We start from the raw sequence: 24,602 nt of genomic DNA, 5'->3' as shown, positions 1-24,602 counted from the left end.
TATGGACGTCGGCCAATAAAAATATATATTATAGTGTCATTTCTTGCCACGAGGCATGGGGAAACGGCTGATGGTTATTAATATATATAAATGGACGTTTTCAGAAAATAAACTCAAGTCACACAGCGTTTACATTTTTACAATTAAATGATAAAATACTACACGCGCGTCGCTAAGACATATTTTGGACTTGGCGAACGTTTCGGGTGATCTAATGAAACGCGTTTTAATTGAACTATAGAGGTATCATCGCATATATTATAATTATATTCGTTTTACGTTTTATGCATCACAAAATATTTTTTTCACGAGTTAATTATAATTAACCATAATTATCACTGGTGATAACTGACGATAAACCTACAGCAACAGTATGAAATTTTGTGAAAAACCAGTCACGCGCGGTGTGCGATTTCTCGGCGATATGCAACAACAATAATCAATATTACTATTTACTTGCATCACACCTATACTTGGATATAAATGATATAATGAGTAGGCACCTATACTTGATGTTGTAGTCGTCGACGGAATCGAACTCTGAAATTTGTACATTTTTCTTGCAATCCAACCATTGATTTTATATATTATTATGTTCTCGAATTTTACCACTGCTGATGATCAAAACTGAAAATGAGCCAACACTAGTGTATCATATAATATTTAATATGGGATTGTTCCAGAGTTGCTTCCCGTAGGCCTAACGAAATTCCTATCTTGTTAACTAATTAATCGTAAAAATAAAAAGTCCACTCTAAACCTATATCGTATACTATTATACTATAATATATAGTCCATAATTGAACATTTTAATAAAAACATAATAAATCGTTGGCCTAATTTGCAGATATTGTAACATCATCACAAATTGAAGATTAATATAGTTTCCACAATATTAAATTACGAGATTCTGAGAAAGAGTTAGAATTCGCGTCGTTGCATAATAAATACTAATTATAATGCTTGTTAGTGGGTTACTAGGTTACTAATACAAATCGGCAGATTTTATTATTTTTCAAATGTGAACAACCCGTCCTAAAGTTTACGTATGTGGATCGGTTGACGATATCCCGCCCTCCTGATGGCACAAAATTATAACGTAATTTTTACTGTGGCGCACAATATGGTATAATTATCTGACCGTATATATATAATCGTGTACACTGCAGACGACACGTCACCGTAATTATGGTATGAACCATGGCGGTAGGCTTTTTTGTCACAGCAGTTGTTGTATAGTTTCGTCGCTATAAATTAAGCCGTCCGCCCTGCCCACCCTAGGCCAACCCCGTCGGTACGTTGCAAGTGACGGCAATAATATAATATTTAACATTGTTATTTGCAATGTTCGACAGACTGCCATTATATATATATATATTATTCTTATACGCTGTGTCGCGTCGCCGCCAATACGGAATTCTCATTTCGACGAACGACGCAAAAATAGAGAGGGACAGAGCAAAAGAATGAGTGTGTGCGTGCGTGCGTGCGTTCGCGCGACGTGAGTGTGGTGGGCTAGGGGGGTAGTGGGTGGATAGATGGGACGAGAGTCGAGAGAAAAAAGGTCGGCCAAACACAATAATGTACGATAATCGTTTCCGCGACGAAATATCGGTCCCCTACGCGATTCGACGATCGTCCCGCTCCGGTAGGTACCGGTTCGCGAGAAAGGGTGGAGCGATCGCACTCGGAAGGGATGATAATACAGTTTTGGGGTAAAGGCTCAATTACGTTCGCGTCCGACGGCCGTATATAATACAGATTTCTGCGCTTGACGGCTTATTGTTGAAACCGCAACAGACCGTCACGGACAACACGTCTACGTATCATTCCTGTGCAGCAGCAGCAGCGACGACGTACACACCTCAACTCGACATCCATATATCACCGACCGCAGCCTTCGCAGATTCTCGATACCCGATCCGACTTCGCAGATTGCCGTCCGTCCGTAATAATAAGAGGTAATTATTGTCATTTTTGTCGTGTCGTTTAGACGATCCCGCGTTATGTTTTATTTATAATAATAATATTATTTCGTACGCTGTATGCGCTAATTTAGACTTTTTACAAAATGTCACGTTCATCGGTAGATATGCAATATTCAAACAAATTCGTATATTAACATATTATCCTTGTAGTAGGGTACTTATATTTACCTACCTATATATTATTTTTAAAACGTTCGATTTATTATACTACATAACCATTGCGATCCGAGATAATATACTTATTATAAAACAAATATTATTAAATTTAAAAAAAAAAAACACTGACAATATTTAAAAAAAAAAACGCAGGTATACATATAATCTCGATTACAGATATAAAAAAAATTGTTCATGTAATTATATTAATAAAGTAGTAATATATTGCAATAAAAAAGCATTACTTTATATTATGTTAAATATAAGTGTGTGATTGTATGTTTAATTACTACGCAGTATTAGCCAATCATTTATAATAGAAAATATTATGATATATTATAGTTTTAAATTATTTATAATGTTTTATAATTTATGAAAATTAGTTATCATGATATGGCATATTATGCTAAACATTTTTATTTTAATTCGAACTGATTTTGTATTCGAATTCGATATTCAAGTATATACATAAATCGAGTTCGTGTTTACTGCACTCCATGCCTATTATGAATTTAAGGGGTAAAAAAACACATGAAAAACATTTTGACGTTATTAACAAATACACGTTTCTTTTACGTCAAGTCTGTTATGATTTTGCAATTTTGTTTTTGATAAACAGTGTTATGCAATTTTGAAATCGAAAATAAATTCATCTGAAAACCCTTTCGTTTTCGCGAAATAATTGCGATCCACTTAATCTGCGATCATTATCGTTGTCTTCGACATTTCCCTTGGCCCAAACGTACGTCATGATGTTTTCGAGCCACGTGCCAAGTTTATCTGTCAACATAAAATGTTCAAAAATGTCAATCAAAATAAACTATGCACAGGTATTATATTATAATGTTTGAACGATAAAGATTTTCTGTAAATGTTTTAACCATTTTTCGAATGTCCGTTTTCCAATCAATGTCGTATTGTTGTTGTTTTTACGAAACGTTTGCTAGAATATATTTCGTAAATTATACCTCTAAAATTATATTACTATGTTTATCATATTTGAAAATAAACAAAAACCATTCCGAGAATGGCTGAAAAAAACATACACATCAGTACATCACAAAGACACGTGTGTATTTTACGCTCGGAAATGAGGAAATGTCTCTATACTTCAATAGCCGGACACATCAATGGGATTCGGTCTCGGACCACAGCTCGGTAATGGGTTTTTAATGATAATTTTTTGACACCACATGACATGACATGACTGCACTGGACCCCAAGACGATAATTATTTCGGTTCATTGGCACGTCACGTGCAGTGCTTATGGTCGTGTTCGGATATCTCGACTGTATAGAATAATATTTTGTAAAGAGACATTACAAACAATATTGTGTTTTCATTTTTTCCCGAGACAGTTTTTTGACGTGTTTTAATATTGAACATTTTTTTTTCACGTTTACGTTGTTGCAGAACTAACCATGTCCTCTAGCTGCACGTCGAAAACTACCGACTACTACTACCAGATGAGGCAGAAGAACAACGAGGCGGCTAGAAACAGCCGTTTCAAGAAGAAGGTTGCTGAAATCGAAATATCCGTTCAAAAGCGCAAGTTGGAGGTGACATACGTGCAGTTGAAGAAGGAGATCAAACGCATACAAATCGTAAAAGCTTCTTAAACATCAATCAGGTCTGTTAAATATATTGTATTATATTATATTATGTATTTTGACGTGTATATTATATGGCGAATAACTGATAATTTATTTATTTTAAGTAAATCTTTGGGTTGAACAAAATTACAAAACACTAATATTGCATAATGTATAGACATATTATTTGTAAATATTAAATCGTTATCTTCGACATCTGGTTGTTGGTCTAGGACGTGGGTGGCCAATTTGATAAATGGGATATTTTTCAAGGAATATTTTCCGGAAAGGGGGAGGGGAGAGGGTTAAATTATAGTTATTGTTGTTTATTAGACATTGCGTATACGTGTAACAAATACCCACTGTAGAATTAACGAACAAAAAAAAATTAGTTTTATCGGATCCGCCAAAGTTGATGATTATTAAAATGACGTACGCCACCAACACTATAACAAATTCGATAAAATATGGTTTAACGATCACTTTAAAACCATACAGTAAAACATTAATTAAAATATACAAACGAAATTATAGTGGAGCCAAGGATAACTCGAATTCGAAGTTTTGTCAGTACCAGCATTTCAATATGTACATATACACAATTTCTTTCTATATATCGAAATTTTCAATTACCTACAAGATTTTTTATTTCGTCACCGACCGATTTGAGTTATCGAGGTTTCACTGTAATAATTTTAAACCAGACATGTCTACAATAGTTGTTGATAAAAATGTTTTGCAATAGTGCTCCACCGGGGGTAAAATAATCCATAGGTATAATGGTGGTCACCGTGGCCACGGGCGGTATTCGGATTAACGAAAAAAAAAAAATGGTCGAGATGTAAAAAAAAAAACAGTTTTTGCCGCAGTTACTATATTATTGTTTTCTTGGACATTTTTATCGATTTTCTCTCTGGATCTGTTCAAACCGCAAAAAAAAAAAACCATTTGGGTTCAATTTCCACTCTATATATGACTAAAGAGCAACGACGTCGTTCAGTATAAATTGAAGTGGATTTATTTTTATTTTTCGTTATCGTTCTATTTTTAAATATTAGGCGCATTGATACTCATCCTCGTTATACGTTTCAAATAAATCCTCAAATACCTAGAATTGAACTTGACTTGGACATTTTCGTTTTTTTCCTCATGGCATTCATTCGCTAATCAAAATCACTTCACGGATACACTCTATTAAAGTACATATTGACATACATCCCGCACAGTAAACATCTGCACGTGTGCTGATACCCTGTGCAGTGTGCAGGACAACTGATGTTATAATTAGGTCCCCTACCGATCACTAGTAGGTATATGCAACGCAAATGACTTTCAACGTTCTCATATACATACCGTGTACAATGTATAACAATTGTATACACTAATATATCTATATTATACGACGATGACGAAATTATTATTCTGCGAAATTTCGCTTTTTCGATTTTGACCTTCGAAATAGCGCTCGGCGGTTCCCTGGAGACTTGCGGCACCACAATGCATTATTGTGTGCACCAGCGAGCGTTCTCAATCGTTTTGTGTGGTTCATTTTTGGCCGATTGTACAGTAAGTTTAACGAATAGGTATTTGGCGATGACCGCGAGTATGGCATATTATATGTATAATATAATATATAATAATATATACGTACGAATTAGAGAGTGACCTGCGGCGGCGCACTAACAAATTGTGGGTATTATATTATTATTATTACACATCACGAAATCCTATTCGTCGCGAAAAATTTAAAATATTACGATAATATGATCGACGCTCGCACCTTATACCTTCGCGTCGTATTGTAATATAATATGGTGCATGACAATCGGACCGTTTCTGATCGAAACGGTAAAGCGCACAGGATGTAATAGGTGCCACCTGTTCAGGTGTGGTGTGTGTGCATAATACTGCATATATATATATATATATATATATATACACAAATATTATATTGTAATGTGAATAATAAATAATAATTTTAACCCGTACCTGGCCGTATCAAAGCGACGACAGGTATATTAGTGTTGTGTATGAGACGTCATCACTCGTGCACGGGGTATTGTCTTTTAGCGAGGTGCCCTATTTATCGCACAATAATATGTAATTAATAATTATGATTATGTCGTACGCGTCTCATAACAATATGTTGTAATAATATAATATAATTGTTATAATATCACCGCAGGATGTAAATACCGGATTATTTAACAATATTACAGTTAATTGAACGGTTTTTGTTTTATATTTCACACTACTATATTCTGTTGGTACAATATGTTAATATTGTAATGAGCGCGACAGAGGAAACCATCATGTACTGTATATGACTGTATAGGTTTTTAAATTATGTAAAAATCGTTTTGTAAACGCGGCGTTTGAACATACTACAACATAATATTATCGTGTTGGTGTTTATAAAAACGTTTTAATAAGCAACACACGCAATCGTATTTTTCGAGCAACGAAAACAGTAGGCAATAAAATTATATAAGGCCATTGTCAAAAAAATAAACATCGCCGAAACCGTCCATAACCGACATAATAGGTAATAATAATACGTCATTCGTCGCATGCAAACAGTACAATATTTACACTATTTACGCTAAACATACCAGCGACTGTTATTAGACACGGGTGGGTACACTTACGTCGGTGTATATTTTGCTGGCACCGCGTGCCACTGTCGTTTATTGTGCATCGAATGCCGATTTGTGTTCTTTATGTAAGATATTTAAGCACCTAATAATCATTGTTAAAAAACTTCCTGCATGATAATATGTTATTATTATTGTACATTTATAAATTATTAACGTGTGCATAATATTATTATACGGTATATGCAATAGGTACAATGTACAATTTATTATTGTCAAGGGAGCAATGAATTGTTGGCCCTCGATATTTAGTACTCGCGTTCCAATTGTTGTCAGCGTATTATTTACTCTTTATTTTGCTCAGGCCAAACTTTGCCACCCAGAAATATTATATAATGACGTTAAGATTACCAATTTGGACCTATAATGAGTTATTTTGACGCCTCAAATTATTGTCACATAAAACAATTCGTTAAACCTCAATATATATGACTGTTAACATGCATAAAATACATTTACCTGGTGTATGTAACTGAACGACATACATACACTTTTATTTATGCAACTTGTTTCTGCATAAATATATGTGATTATATCCGTGTATTATAGAAACTTTTTTTTAATGGTCCTAAACATTATTTTTATCGCAATAGATAACAAAAAATATGTTGTCTGGAATTTATAATGAAAAAAAAAAAAATTAAAAGATAATCACGTTTAACTATTATTACCTCAAATTGTGTAACATTTTGATAAAGTAGGTTGGTAGTGATTCATTTAAAAATAATTTTAAAACTGAAATACTAATTAAATAACTGGTCAATTTGTGGCCCAATATGTGCAAATAATTCAACAAGTACCACACTTAGGAATACTTTTTATACACTTGACTCTGAACACAATGTTAACAGAATTGTTGAACGACGTCTTGAGAAAGTGATTGAAATATTTAATTATTATTAGGAATTACTAATTAATATAAATAAATTATTGTCGCTTTCAATTGTTTATTGAATTTTTTAGTATACAAATAGAGTAACTCATTTTAATGTAAATTCTCTATCTTTATTTTTTTTTTTTTTAAATCATTATTTAGTTTGACTAGATATATACTTATATATTTTTACCAAGATTATGCATAATCATAATATTTTTAATACCTATTAAATGTTTATGTTTTAATAAATTAGTGAAAACAATTACAAATTAATATAATAATGAAATGATAATTGTTTTACAGGCTTTTCCCGTGATCATGGTTGCAATATGAACAAAAAAATTTTTTTCAACTGAAAATTTTAAGTAAAATAAATTATGCAAATGGATTCTGTTGAATTTCTAGTCAAATACATTGTACAACACTCAATAGTTTGACTGTAATTTCTACAGGAATGAAATACAAATATAAAATTTTTACTACCAATATCTATTATGTAAAAGACAATATTTTCAGGATAAAAATAATGTATTTTTTGCTTTTTAAACTTATATATTTTTATTTAATTATTATTATTATTATTATTACTTTTTCCTATTATTATTATTATTCTCTTTTTTTTTTTTTGTAACGTACTTAAAGTTTTTCATAATATTATTTATGTAAAATTATTATTTTTATTACAATTTTTTTTTTCGGATTTTGTAAAAGATGTCGGCATAATATATTATACACCGTACAGTTAAATGTAAAAAATATACATATCTATTGAACATAATTTTGCAATCACTTTGCTTTTTGTTTTTCCTTCTCTATTTATAAATCACATAATATCGTAAGATGTTTTAAATCCCAAGCGGATATAGATAATATTACTGTTATATAGATTAGAATTCTTTTTGATTTCAACACATTTTGTGAGCAATACGAGTACTTATGAATTAATATTTTCAAGTCCATATGTATAGACGCCGTATTATGATATGCCTAAAATAAATAATAGGTATGATTAGTTGTTGTTGCGAGCATGGAACAAAATATCATTTTATGGTAGAAATAATGATCATTGTATATTTTCAGATTTATTGAAGAGTTTTATAATTATACTTTTAGTTATCAGCAAACATATCGATCGCACATGCATGGCGAATAGACGTGTATACACGTGCAATACAATTATTACTATTGCAATACCAAAAAAACTTGTATGACAGTATAATATGCATATTAACACGTTTAGATTTAAATCACGAAAACTCTTAGCTATATAGGTATGTCTTAGATCGTGCGGTTGACGTTTTAAGTGGGTACTCAAAAATGCTATCTTACATAACCCTTGTCTATTATAATACGCTTAAGCAAATTACTTTTACACGCACGTTATGATAGCGAAGGTAATACTACCGACTTCTGATTTAGAATAAGACGCTATAATTCCGTTCATCGTTATAATATAATATTATTATTAAAATATTATACTGCATAGTACAAGCCGCAAAATAAATTTACCAACCCACACAACAATACCTACCTATATAATAATATAATGCCTCGTATTAAAGAGGAACATGTTATTATATAATATTATCTATAGGGCTTTTATTACTAATCTCACTTCTCTCCCTCCCACCATATCACCTAACAATATTTTATTTTTTAAGTACACAATAATAATTAACAAGTGCAGAGTAAGTACTTAATAGACAACTAGGAAAAAAAAATATCTGAAATTTGGAAAATATACATTAATTATAATATTATATTATATATCAATTACCAATACTAAGGCTCATATTAAAGGTACGAGATGCCTACAAAAAAATGAATAGTATGCAATAGTGCAATGTGTTATTAGTAGGTAACTATGCAATTATTGCAACATTTGGCATAATTAAAATTTAAAAGTTTTTACTATTAGTTAACTAGAATCAAGTTCAATATAAAATCATGCTTTTAATTTTTAATTTAAACCATGTAATTGTAAGTTATCATATAACTATTTACAACAATAAAGAAAACTTGATATTAAAAAAAAAACTGTAATTTTTAAATTCGTCTGGTGAACATTAAATTTGTTCATTAATTGCCTTATCGATCCTAAAAGAAAAAAATAGTACTGTCGGAGATAACAAATTGAACACATATTAATAACCTATAAGTACACACTGAGACATTGTACTGTACCTAATCCAAATTTAAAATACTCTTCTAGGTTTTATTAATTAACTGAAGGCCAATCGCTACATTTTAGTTATATGATATTACACTCCTAAAAAAAGTTTGGTGATATTAATTACATTTACCTATGTATTGATAAGATGTAATAAGCGTATAAGTGCTTATTAATAATATTGACATGATAAAAAATGTGTGACACGATAACTTTATTGTCATACAATCGTCTTAACTCTTAAGAAAAATATCTATTCCTTGTGTACATTTGGTATAATATCATTATTAATTAAGTTAGGTTTTATAATATATTCCACATTGTTATGTAACACACATCAGCCACTAAAAATAATTTTGTACCGCACACAAATACATAATGATGTACGAGTATTATGCACGTTAAAATTGTCAAACACGATAAAATATAGGCCTATTTTTTTGTCCATTTTCAAGGAGACAATAATTATTGAATATAGTATATCATATAATTATAAGTATAACTGTTAATTTCACGACTAAACATTTATTTATTTTAATGAGTTTATATATATTTAAAATAATTGTATAGGCATTTAGAATTGTAGAGTTTTCAACATTTAAATAATTACTGTAACCCAACAATAATATTACGATACGTATGACGCTTGATGTGATTGTTTGTTTGAACGTCTTAGTCGTAGCTGACTGGTAGCAAGGAAGCTTTATTTATTTTACAACAATGAGTTTTATCTTTTATGAAATGATAAGAAGAACTTAATATGCAATCAATGGAAATATAAAATGCCTATTTGGTATTATTATTATAGCTAAGTATTGACGAAAAATTCCGAAGAAAAAAATAATTATAATGAACATAATCATATTTTAATCTTAAAACATAATATTATAATATACTAATGTCTAATCGGACATATTATTTAAAAATGGAATGTACCTACTACCTACTAATACTACAAAAAAAAAAAAAAATGTTAAAATAAGTAATAGGTAACTGTACTATAACTGTGGCTACTATTACCGATTATTATAATCTTATGAGTTTTTTAGGAGATTAATGTAAACCAGAGTAGTATGGCTACCTATTTCAAACACATATTTCATATTTTTAGGTAAGTACATATAAAACCGGGTATCTAATCAAAGGTGTAGATATTGCAATGTATAGATTATAATAGTGTGTTATCCAGTGGCGCAACTACAACTTTTGGTGCCCTAGTGTAAAAAATTGGACGGTGCCCTACCAGTGGTGTTAATGTGTGGTTATATTACCACACAAATCTCAATATATATATATATATATATTAATATGTAAAACATAAATGATATTCCTTAAATAACCTAATAAACAATTAAATAAATACAAATATGTTGATAAAATTAAATCAATCCTCTGGAAGTACTGTGATAATTTAATATGTTTAGGAGAAAAATTTAAGAAGCATTTAAAATTCCTGTAAATTAAAATTATTAACAAATTATTTCGATAACACTGTTATCGTGTTAATCTACGTTAATGAATTGATCATTTAATAAAATTATCGTTTTAAAAATTATTCGTATTGATTCTGAACAAATTTTTTTGAATCGTTAATAATTGACCAATGGTTCATATTTAGTTATATTTCTACACAATTTAGGTACTATAAATATTATCATACGTATTATAATATGATATAAATTTAAAGTCATATAGGTATACTAGTTAAAAAACACTTTTAAAAAGTATTTTAAATGTTAGTAATCAAAAAGGTTTTAACACGTAACTATAATAGTATAATTATTATAATTCGATTAAAATAGTTATAAGAAATATTGAATAGAAAATATTGCATTGAAGGACTCCTACGGGCCTTACGTTTGAGAAATCGTTTAAAATGAATTAATCATCGTTACTGAAACCATCATTTTTATGATATTATATGCGAAGCAGGTTAGTGAGCATATTTCTATTACACAAAATATTACGAATCCCACGATGATAATTAACATTTTTAAATCTATTATGAATTCGTATGTCTGGTGTCTTAGATTTCTATTTTGTTTTTCCAATTATTTGTACGAGAGAGAGAGAGGTAGAAGTAGAGGTTATTCTTCGATTTGTAAGCATTAATATTATATGTTACATTGTATCTATCTATTATTTATAATATTATACCATATTTTTTCTCATTTACCCATCACCTTATTAAATTAAATTTTGATAGGTATAATTAGATAGTTCTATAAGCTACGTATTTACGTATTTCACTTTTTAATTTGTCTAGACGGATTATATAACCACATTATAATAATAAATGAGTTAAGTTTCAAAACTATATCTAACGATAGGTAATAATCTTTGTATTTAATACATTATATTAACTACATTGGGTGTGACTGGACGATATGAGCTCGTAGCGTATATTGGATTTGGATAATATTATTTATTTGACACTCAACGAATTAATTAGTAAGCTAGAAATATATACATCAATTAGTGGAAAATTTAAAACCGCCAAAAATTGCATTATCTGCACATAGTTACTAAGGACTAAGATTTTTTATTAAAACGATGATTTTACTGCGGTTAAGTGTTTTTTATTTATTGCATCTAGAGAAGTAAAAATTGTTAGATTTTAAACTTTTAAGTTGGTGTCTGGTAAAAAGTTAAGATCTATTATATGTTGGTAAGTAAAAAAAGTAAAAAATTCTTAAAACTTTTCAAAATAATTGGGAAAAACAACAAAAAAAAAATTGAAAAGAATGAGAATTCTTTCACAAAAAATTTTTTTATTGTTTTATTGTACTTCATGTAATAATATAGTATTAATCATAGACATTTTAAGCATTCCACTATTAATAAATTATAAATTTCTATATTTAATGAAATTTTTAAAATATTAATATTCAATTTAACTATTTATATGCATTTAAAATGTTCGGAATTTACTTAAGTTTCTGCCATGCTCATTTGTGGGAGGGTGGCTTAAAGCTTAAAGTTATTTATTGGCCCATGATTGGATCATTAAATTTTTCAAGCAACCTAGCAATAGGTAGCTTAAATTTTAACATATTAAGTCGAAATTATTAAAATCCACAAACTATTTTAATCATAATACAAATATGCGAGGAACTTTCAGGTTTTTTTTTATATTTTCCATTAGCGCATCGTTGGTTGACGTTTGACGGGCCATCACCGATTTCTGATTAGCTATACGTGCCCACACATCAACAGTTTCGTCTTTCGTATCTTTCGAAATCATGTTTTTATTGATAACTTTTTAATTAATTAGTAAACAATTTTACTGTACATTTACCTTTTATTTTTGTATTAAATTTTAGATTCTGAGCGGAGCGATGAATGTATTGATTTTACCATGATGTGTGTGTTTTTTTTTTTGTGTCTGTCATCACGTTTTGGGGCAGTAAAAATGCTTCGATTTTTGACTTCAGTACCTCGTTCGATCAGAAAGTGAATCTAGTTGGTACTTTGGGGGGTCAAAAGTAAAAAATTCTTAATGCTTTTCAAAATAATTGAGAAAAACAAACTAAAAATTAAGGGAAAAACGGGAAATTTAACGCACACTCATTTTTCGACAAAATCGATTTTGGTTTTTGATGTAACTTTAAAACAAATTATCATAGATACATGAAATTTTCACCTAATGTTTATATAAGTATATTCTATCCACCATGCAATTTTCAAAAAATTTCGACTTAAGTTGAACTATTCATAGGCATTTGAAATTTTCGATCATTATTAGTTTTTTTTTAATTAATATCGATAAAAATTTATTTGTTAGGCATAAAAGCTTGAAAATTGAATACAAGGCTTTCAACATATTGTTACAATAGCAGTTGAAAAATAAAAGAAATTCATAGTCACAACTTTTTTTATAAGCATTCAAAGTTTGAATTTTGACAAAATACGTAAAAATCACGAAAATTCACAAATTATTTTAAGCTAGAAATTCATAAAAATTTTTCTTTTTAAATCTAAGATTTAAAAATTTAATACAAGATTCCTTACAAGTATTTCAATCTTTATCACAAATAAAAATTCCACTGGAAATTCAAATTACATTTTTATGAGCATTTGAAATTTAAATTTTTACAACATTGGATTTTCACTTTTAGCGATTTCCTTATTTTGGTGTAACTCTAAAACAAATTACCGCAGATACTTGAAATTTTGACTGAATGTTTATATAGGCGTTTTATATATTTGATAAAATTTTCAAAATATTTAGATTTGTTTTGAGCTGTTTACTGACATTTTAATTTTTCAACTTTTTTAGTTTTTTTTTCTATAAATATCGATAAAAATTTATTTGTTCGGTAGAAAAGCTTGAAAATTTAATACAAGGCTTCTAACACATTGTAACAATAGAAGTTAAAAAATATTAAAAATTCGTAGGCACGATTTTTTTTATAAGCATTTAAAGTTCAAATTTTGACTAAATACGTAAAAATTACGGCAATGTTCAAATTATCTTAGATAGAAATTCATAAAAGTTTTTCTTTTTAATTCTAAGATTTGAAAATTTAATACAAGGCTCCTAACATATTTTTACAATAGCAGTTGCAAAATAAAAGGAATACATAGTCACAATTTTTTTTTTAAGCATTCAAAGTTTGAGTTTTGACAACATATTATGTAAAAATCACGAAAATACAGAAATTATTTTAAGCTAGAAATTCATAAAAAATTTTCTTTTTATATCTAGGATTTGAAAATTTAATACAAGGCTCATAATATATTTTTACAATAAAAATTGAAAAATAAAAGAAATGCGTAGTCACAATTTAACAGACAGATAAACCGTCTTCGCTCAGAATCGTTTTTCGTATACAATGATATAATATAATTGGATTCAAATTTAATTCCATCCATTACAGTAACCCACTTGTAACCTACTGTACAGCAGAGCGACATACACGACTTACCCGCTTTTTTTTTTAATTTCTTTTTTTATGCGCTTGTACATTTTTAATTACATATTTGCATACGTATACAGCTTTACATTTACTCTGTGCATGTTAACATAATTTAATTTGCATACAAATTGAAATGCATTCATATAAGTTTTTTTATAAATATTATGTGCATATTTTGATTTTCAGTGCAATAACATACCAAGCTCTAATAATTTCAGTATGATATATTGTTGTCAAACACCTCAGATAAACCTTACAATATTATATGTACATATTATGTATATCTAAATAGTGCTTATCATGTATAAAATATTTGTTAATACTCATTCGTCACATTTTTCTTTAATATTATACAAACACTCTTGGTTGGAGATCTTCTCCTTGTGCCGTTGCCATATACTCATAACACGAGTACCTATATATAAAGGGCCAATTTGATCAAATGTTTATTTAGTTATTCTATTCAACCATAATTTGTTCATTGTGCCGGGACACTGACACATAAAACATTTAACAAAACTTTATGACACTGAATGTTATATGTAAAGATTCCTGGTTACACACCTACGTTGTCCGCGTACTATATGTATGCATATTATGCCGAAATAAAATATCCGCTTATTTTTGTATTCTGTGCGGTTTCTGGATTTTAAGTGCTCGGATGCTTCGAAAGTATAAAATAATTTATTCAAACTAAGCGCTCTTTTTAAGCTTGTTTTAATTAATTTAAAAGAACTTTACAATTATAATATTATCAGGTCAAGGTCGTTTCAAGTCTGAGAGAGTTAATTAATCGCTTAGGCAATTCGTTATTTTGTGTAGTATTATAATCTTATGTGACATGCGTGTATACGACGATGAAAGCATCTGGTTTTGGCAGACAGATCCTAGGCCTGGTTTACAATGAGAAAATAAAATTAGACCAGATAAAATTAGTTAACGGAATTGCGTCTTCACATTATTTTTAATTTTTATTTGGATCATTAATTTATTGTATTATACATTTACTGTTTTCATAAAGTAGTTTAAACTGTAATATCTGCGTTATATATTATTATTTTATCAAATTCTCTAAAAACTCATGGTTAATAAATATCAATCTACAAATTTCACAAATTATTATTTATTCTTTTTATTTTAGGACTTAGACGTCTTATTATTTTTTGTTATTATTTTTTAAATTTAAATTTAATTGAATACTATTGCATCATTTATTAATTTTTTTTTCGAAATTGATAAGCTGTTATTTAAAATTTTAAATACTGGTACTTAGTTGTAGTTAAAGTAATTATTAACTATATTAATTAATTATTACACTTTTCTTCAATTTGTGAAAATGAACACAAATTGTAAAAAGATAAAAACTTGCCGTCAATTTATTTTATAACAATGTTTAAAAAGTAGGTATTATTACTTTAAAAAGGATATGTAAAAATATATATTTTTATAAATACATATATATATATATATTTCAAATATGTATTTTTGCTTTATAAATCATGGGAAAAAGTAAAAACCAAAAAATACTTAAAATAAAATATTAATGATCATCGTGAATAATTATATGCCTACTATATTACAATATAAAATACAAATTAATTCGATTTTTGTAAATTAATTTAATTTAAATTTAAAAGATACCATCTGGCATCTACTACTTATATTCTAATTTATTCATTAACTCTAAAATTATAATAATTAATAAGTTAATATCACGTAAAGTAACAATATTTAAAGAAAGAAATATTTATGGTTGTAATTCAAAAACTGATCACTATAAATACTTGACTTTTTTTGAGTTATTTATAGACCACTGAAATTTTCAATTTTTTTTTGAAATGCCGGTAAAAAAATGTTGGACGACCAAAAAAACTTTAAAATTTAATACAAGGTTCCTTATGAGTTGTTCTTATTGTAGCTAAAAAAAAATTAAAAATCGTAAGTCACAATTTTTTTTTATAAGCGTTTATAGTTCAAATTTTTACAAAATCTGTCGAAAACGCGAAAATTTGCAAGTAATTTTGAAGCTGAAAAATCATGAAAATTGTTTGTGTTTATAGCTAAGGATTAATAATACAACACTAAGTTTTCCATAAGTTTTCCTTCAAGTAGCTATAGAGAAAACTCGAAGCATCATTATAGGGAAAATTTTAAGTGCGTTTGAATTTTAAATTTTTACGAAATAGAGTAACGATAACGATTTATCCTGAAACGATTTTAAATATTTGTTATTATTCAAAAAGTATAAGTCGTAGATACTTGAAAATTTCACCAGTTATTTAGATTGGCATTTTCTTTGCGTGATTTAAATTTCGAAATATTTTGACTTTTTTTTAGATATTTAATGACAACTGAAATTTTCAATTTTTCTGAAAATTTTTTTTTGAAGTGTTGATAAAAAATTTTTGGCCCTATAAAAAAACTTGAAAATTTAATACACAGTTCCTCATAAGTTATTCTTATAATGATTAAAAAATTATAAGAATACATAGATACAATTTTTTTTAATTATTATTTGAAGTACAAATATTGACAAAAATTCGTCAAAACCATGAATATTTTTTTTGTGTCTGTCATCACGTTTTGGGGCAGTAAATGTGCTTCGATGTTTGTCTTCAGTACCTTATTCGATCAGAAAGTGAATTTAGTTGGTACTTTGGGGGTCAAAAATAAAAATTCTTAATATTTTTCTAAATAATCGGGATAAATAAACTAAAAGTTAAGGGAAAAATAGGAAATTTTACGTACAATCAGTTTTCGACAAAATCGATTTTGATTTTTGATGTAACTTTAAAACAAATGAGTAATGACCATCAAGAGCGCAGCCAAGGGGGTGGCTAACTGGCTTTAGCCCCCCCCCCAAATGGCTAGCCCCAAACATTTTGATAATTTTATTAGGTTTATTGACAATTGACATTTGACTTTAAATTATTATAAAAAAAAAATTATCAACTATCGAAATTGAAACATTAGGTATAACATAATATTATATTATATTTCTATCTGTCATTCCGGGCCCCGGGTGAGACCTCTGTATAGTCTGTTGTCTATTATTATCGTCACGACGTCGTTAGTTGAAACTGTGTACTGTGTAAGATACCGGAAACGTCTAGATTATACATTTTTATCGATACAATTTAGTTTATTGGGGGTGGAGTGGCCGAGCGAACTAAGGCGTCTGTTGCCATGCACGCAGTCGCTGGTTCGAACCTCGGTCACGGGCGGCATCGCTCTTTGGGCATTACGCGGTGTCTGGAGAGAGAGGCCGTCGCCCCCCAAACGGGCATGGCAGGAACCTACGGGTGCCCATTAAAAATTCTGCCAAAATACCCACGTGTTTAAAACCTACAGTACCTTCCCCTACAGTTCCCCCAGGCTAATGACCTCAGTTGTCGAAGCCTTAACCCTAAAAAAAAAAAAATTTAGTTTATCGCAAACCGCAGGTATCTTTGCGTTAACAAATTCCACTTTCATTTTATTACTTATTTAGTAGATTAACTAGCATTGTCGTATAACAATAATTGTTCAAGTCGACATCGTTGGTTTTTCGCGAGCTGATTTATTTATTTATTCATTTTTAATTGTTTTTTGTTTATTCAAATAAAACTTAAAACCAGAACAAAAAACAAAATTAGTTAGTAAAAGATTGTAAACAAGCTTTAAGATTTCTGTACATATTTCAAAATAAATACTACCTAATAATATTAAAATTATTTGAATTTAGCCCCCCCCCCCAAAAAAAAAAAAAAAATCCTAGGTGCGCCCCTGATGACCGTTGATACATGAAATATTCACCGAATGTTTATATAAGTATATTCTATTCACCATGAAATTTTCAAAAATTTTTGATTTAAGTTGAACTATTCATAGGTATACGCAATTTTCGATCATTTTAGTTTTTTTTTTAAATTAAAATCGATAAAAATTTACTTTTTGTGTAGAAAATCTTGAAAATTTAATACAAAGCTCTTAACATATTGTTACAATAGCAGTTGAAAAATAAAAGAAATTCATAGTCACAATTTTTATTTATAAGCATTCAAATTTTGAATTTTGACAAAATACGTAAACATCACAAAAATTCGCAAATTGTTTTAAGCTAGAAATTTATGAAAAATTTTCTTTTTAAATCTAAGATTTGAAAATGTAATACAAGATTCCTTACAAATTTGTCAATCTTTATCACAAAAAAAATGTCCACCGGAAATTCAAATTAGCATTTGAATTTCAAATATTGACAAAAATTCGTCAAAACCATGAATATTTGCGAATTATTTTGTAGTTCAAAATTCATAATATTGTTTGTATTTATATTTAAGGTTATAAAATTCAATACTAAGTTTTCCGTTTTGCTTCAAATATAGCTATAGAGAAAATTTGAAGCGTCATAATAGGAAAAATGTTTTGAGCGTTTGAGTTTTAAATTGTTATGAAATCGCGTAATGATAACGATTTATCCTCAAACCAGGTACATATATGTATATCTATGATAATATAAGGTATTATGAATTATGATAACTACATGCAATGTTTTTGGAAAAATTGATTAACCATGCCTTATACAAAATGCGTCCTAATTGAAAAATAAAATATTTGTTTCAAAATAGAATATATGACAATATTTAAATATAATATATTATCCTAGACTGACAAATCATCTCCGTTCAGAATCGTTTTTCGTATACAATGATACCTATCATTGCATTCAAATTTAACCTAGTCAGAGGTCCACCGTCCACCCCACCCCCTAATGTACAGCAGAGCGACATCCACTTACCCGCTTTTTTAATTTGTTTTAAACTGAAAAATAAACATTTACATTTCTCATTATATAAGTATAGGAACCTCAGTAGAAACCAATAACTATCAAATAATTGTTTTAAATTGTTTTAAATTGTTTTACTGAAATAATTATAAAACAAAATATTTATTGTATGTTTATTTAATTAAATTATATAAATAACCAAAAATAAGCACTGAAATAAAATTCAGCATGAAATTTATTATTATTATATTATTATATTATTATTTATTATATTATATTATTATTATTATAATCATATATTATAACAATAGTTACCTAGGTAGGTACATTGTTATAATTTAAAACTATCTCCATTATTATTTGTATATTATATTGCATGCGAAATAGTAATGTCCGAACATTTATTATTCATGTAATAATAAAATTCAACATATTATTATTACTTAACATACCTACTAAATATTCTTACCATACGCCTAATGTGCTGTTTAGGAATACTAAACAAAATTCATAATAATTGAGATTTTTTCATTGTTAATTTTAGTATTTTCAAAATTGTTCCATAAATAATTCACACTGGCGTAATACAAATATTGAATGTATTAAGATTTTAGACATTCAATTAAATTTACAGCTGCAAGCACGTATCATGTTTTAACTTTACTTATTTAAAAAATTTAGAAATTGTTCTACATCGGACCCACCCAAAACTGTATCCACCGAACGTGCGATAAACTAGATTTTTCAAAAAAGAAAAAAAAATCCCCTCTCAATAATTATTAGTGGACCAAGTTTTTTCAATGTACCCGTAACACCCGTACACCAAATTAATGTGTTTCGAAATATTGTTATTTGTTAAGATGATAAAAAAAGGCTGCAAGAACGTCTAATTACTTACATCCTGTTGTATCTTTATCTTCGAATAATTACTGCGCATATACATTGTAGACTGTAGTATAACGTTCCTACTCATAGTATAATACATTGTAACTAGGAGTGCATAATCTTTAAATTATTATGAATATCCAGGCTTTGGTAATAAATAAATACCATAAAAATAATTGTTTTAACCCACTAACCTATAGAAAAGAATGCATTAATATTTTTCATTAGATGTGAGATGTTACCATAATATCTACAACTATATACAATTCGACTATGTGGTTTCGATATAGCGTTCAGCTATTAAAAAATTATTATATCAGCTAGTTGAATTCGCACTATTGTTACAGTCTTTTAAGCAATATGTGTATATTTTTTTCAAACATTTTAAATTCCACTTTTATTAATATTTATATCTTATTATCTCATAGTTCATACAGTATTACTGTAATTTTAGTACCTACCTACATTTGTAAATTAACTAAATAACAATAATAAATTATCGCTGTACATTCTTTTCTTTTGGATTTAAGTATGAGTATATATATATATACCTATTATTAAATTAAACATATATATGTATACATTATACATACATAATATAGAAAGAGAGAGATTATTATTTATCAGAAATAAAATAAAAATTTTTTTTTATTACTTTATTTATATTTCCACAATCTGTTACATAAATTTTGAACAATAAGTGAAATTGATGAAATAGATGACTATGGCGTGAAGGACGGATTAAAGATACCTTCCAGTGAAGGCACTTTTACAGTTAAAGATTAGAAAAAAAAAGTGTTAAACAATGTTGGAAAATAGGTAAATAAAATAAAATAATTTTTTTTTTTTACGTAAATTAATCAAATAAAATTAAACCCAAATTGCTTGACGTTGACTGGGTTGAAGAGTAAATAATACTACAACGACGGTACAAAGTATACAAAAGATAATTTAAACATTTGGAGCTTACGACTTTTTCGTTCACGATTTAGATTTTATTTTATGTGTTTTTTTACCGATTACTTGTTCCTGCACGATTGCTTTACATTGACAGTATCCATAGGTATATTAAATGTAATCGGTTATTAATACATGGTTTATTATTTAGTATAGCGCACCATTAAATGTCAATAATTGCTTACTACTTACTTAGTATTCTATAATGTTAAGTTTTGAAAACATTTCTGGTTTGTTGTAAATTAATAATAACAACAATAGTGATAAACTGCGAATTCATCAAACCTATCTTGGATATGCATTGGACATTGTATCAGACACACAATATAATATTGTGAGGTCAGAGTCTACGCGACTTGTGTTATTTTAATCGTATTTATCACTTACTCGTGACTGTGTGACATAATATAATAGTACATTTTTATAATGTATATATTTTATATTATAATATAATAATTATAGCCTTATTGACTTTAAAAACATTCGTGCACACAACACAATTACTATTTATTATTAACATTAAATATCCGAATAATGTTGCTTATCGTTCACACTTTAATTTTCTGTAATTTAAAAACATCAAAGGTCAACGTTCGTACAATGGAAACCAAATAATATGTCATTTGATACTTTTATAGGTACACATCATATACATACACATGTATACGGACCCTTTCAATGATAATAATAGTTATTCATTTATTATTCGCAGACGAACTAACCGTACCATAATCTAGGAGACCTTTGATACATCAGACGAGATATGCATATATCTCAGACGAGACTATGATTTGAAACACAATATACGAATAGACTCGATAACTGTTGTCATCGCATATCGGCATTATAGCTATTAGTATATTTTATCAATATACTTACGGCAGTTTTGTTGATCCAAATAATTACATCTAATAATAAATTGAGAGAATTAACATCATCATTATCATATATTGTTTGGTATGGGTTAGATGTCTGGTAGAAGTAGGCACTTCAATTAATCCATCTTATTTTTTCTGATTCCTTCAGATTTCTTCCTACTCGTATACATTACTTTTTAAGTGTTATTACTATTTAGTAACCATGCAGGTACTGATGTAGGCACCCGTAAGATATATCAGCTACTGATTAGTTTTTAAAAATAATTGATAATTTTGTGTTTAATTACTGTTAATAGTATTTAATTTTGAAATAATTATCAAGTTGGTTTTATATTTTGAGTATTTTTAATGTATAACACGTAGTTACTCACACTTTATTTGATTTTATTGCACGTCAATAAATTTATTATAATACGGTAAAAATTATCTACAAACGATTAATATCAAACAAAATTAATTTAAATATTGTTTATATTTCAGGACTATAATACCTTTGGACTTGTACATAATATTATATTATATACATTTGTTTGATAACAAAATAAATCACATCACATGATTTTCACGTGATATACAAATATAGTAATAACTAATATTAACTATCACCAATACCTAGTTATTCATTTTTTCATTAAATCAACTATTACTTCAATGAATTTGTCTTAATATCGTGACTGAGCATTACAATTATTAATCCACTATTTACTTGGTTTAATCTTGTATATTTAATTAGGTCATGTTTATAAGTAGGTAGTTATAATTTATTGGGCATATTTAATTTATGTAATTATTGACCATTTTCCGTTTTATTCAAGTTGAATGTAAAACATACAAAACGAATTAATAAAAACGATTATTTTTTATGGTGAGACAATTAAAATACCTTCACAACACTGCGCAATTGTATAAACTATAAGTAATACCACACAAAAAGCTAATTTTAGCAATATATATAAAATTGAATTTCAAAACAAACGTATACGATGAATATTACCTATAAATACTGAAGTATTGATTTAAATCAGTATAGGTACGTGTAGTAGTATTGTCATATAAAAGTCATAACAATTATCACTGATAATAATTATTTTCATATTAATTTGTTTTCATATTATGAATTTCACTGATTATATTTTATTTCGTTGTTTCTGTTCACAGTTCAGCGTAACTACATATTTACTCACATAGTCGATAGTTATTGAGAAAAATGCCATATTAAATGTAATAGTAATAATATATAATGTGTATTGGTTTGTTTAAAAAAGATAAATTGTATATTTAACACGTATTACTAATATATCGTCGTTGACACGAAAAAACCTCCTATGTGCCAAATTTTCGATTTTGAGATATTGGTATCCCTGGATTCAGAAAAAATAGGCGGTCATTTTGATAAAAACTCCTATGTGCTATCTCCATCGTAGAATTAATGAAAAATAATATACAATTCCTCCTATGTGTTACCAACCATAAATCGTTTATGAAATACCTCCTATGTGATTAAAAATTTGGTCAAAATTACATTGGAGATATTGGCATGCAGAGTAGATGTAGTGTCGTGTATGAAATATGCACATGGGAGATTTTTCCATGTTCATAAATGATAATAACAATTTAATATTAATATCAATTGATAATGATATCATTACATTAATACATTAAAAATGATGTAAAATTAGTACAGTATTCCAAATGAAGTGACTGAAGTTATCTTGATCTCAGATGGTTGTAATTACCAAAATCGTAACAAGACACTAGCATGTGCTTTAAGTACCTTGGCTAAAACTAAAAGTATAACTATTGAACAGTTATTTCTGACAAAGGGTCATACTATGATGGAAGCTGACAATGTCCATTCTACTCTGGAGCACTACTTTAAATCACCAATATATTCTCCTGGTGATTATATTAGTAGAATGAGATTGGCAAGGTGTAATCAACCATATAAAATCAACGTTTTAGACTACTCATTTTTTAAAAATTATGATGATGTTTGCTCTTTAAATTCATTGCGTCCAGGAAAAAAAACAGGGGATAAAGTTGTGACTGATATTTGTAAAATTCAGTACACTCATGAAGGAGAAATACTATACAAAACTGAGTTTGAAGATGGTTGGACAAAATTACCAGAACAAAAAAAAGTTAAAATAACTAGAAGAACAGTAATTGAATCTCAAACACTAACAAATTTGTACAATGCACCATTGCCCATCTCTGATACAAAATTTAAGGATTTGCAATCATTAAAGCCAGTCATAGATAAAGAGTATCACCCTTTCTATGACAATTTGCCACATTCTAAAGATCCAAAAAATAATAAAATATAAGACTTCAATAAATATACTTAAATATAAAGTTAATATGACAATAATAAATTTTATTTTATTATGATGACTGAAAAAGTGATAACTATTTTTTATTTTGTATTATAATTTTCTATAATTAGTTACCTATAAAACAGAAAAGTGAGAAACTATGTTTTTTTTTCAACTATGATAAGAAAATAAGAAATCCAAAGACTGGTTACTATTACATTATTATTTTTAACTTTTACCTTATTTGTTATAATTCTAAAAAGTATATTTTAAGTATTTTGAGTAACTATAATTTGTTATTTATTTTATTACCAGGACTGAAAAAGTGGTTAACTATTTTTTATTGTTTTTTTTGTTGTAATGTTTTATATTTTATAATTAGTTATATCTTATAAAAGTTAACAATTATGTTTTGTTAGTACATTGATAATATTATAAATATGAA

General features: G+C 28.0%; 1 long non-coding RNA gene across 1 annotated transcript; it reads left to right on the top strand.

The window, feature by feature from the left end:
- The first annotated feature begins 1,724 nt into the window (after positions 1 to 1,724).
- LOC107168358 (uncharacterized) lies at positions 1,725 to 8,021 on the top strand. The gene is made up of 3 exons (XR_001506206.2): positions 1,725 to 1,961; positions 3,559 to 3,775; positions 7,572 to 8,021. It is a non-coding gene; the product is annotated as an uncharacterized LOC107168358 (long non-coding RNA).
- Positions 8,022 to 24,602: the final 16,581 nt, after the last annotated feature.

The sequence above is a fragment of the Diuraphis noxia genome, unplaced genomic scaffold (genome assembly GCF_037042655.1).
Source record: "Diuraphis noxia isolate RWA-SAM2 unplaced genomic scaffold, SU_Dnox_SAM2 contig0001, whole genome shotgun sequence".
Classification (NCBI taxonomy): domain Eukaryota; kingdom Metazoa; phylum Arthropoda; class Insecta; order Hemiptera; family Aphididae; genus Diuraphis; species Diuraphis noxia.
The sequence above is the reverse complement of the archived record's forward strand: the minus strand, read 5'-3'. Positions and strand labels throughout refer to the sequence as shown.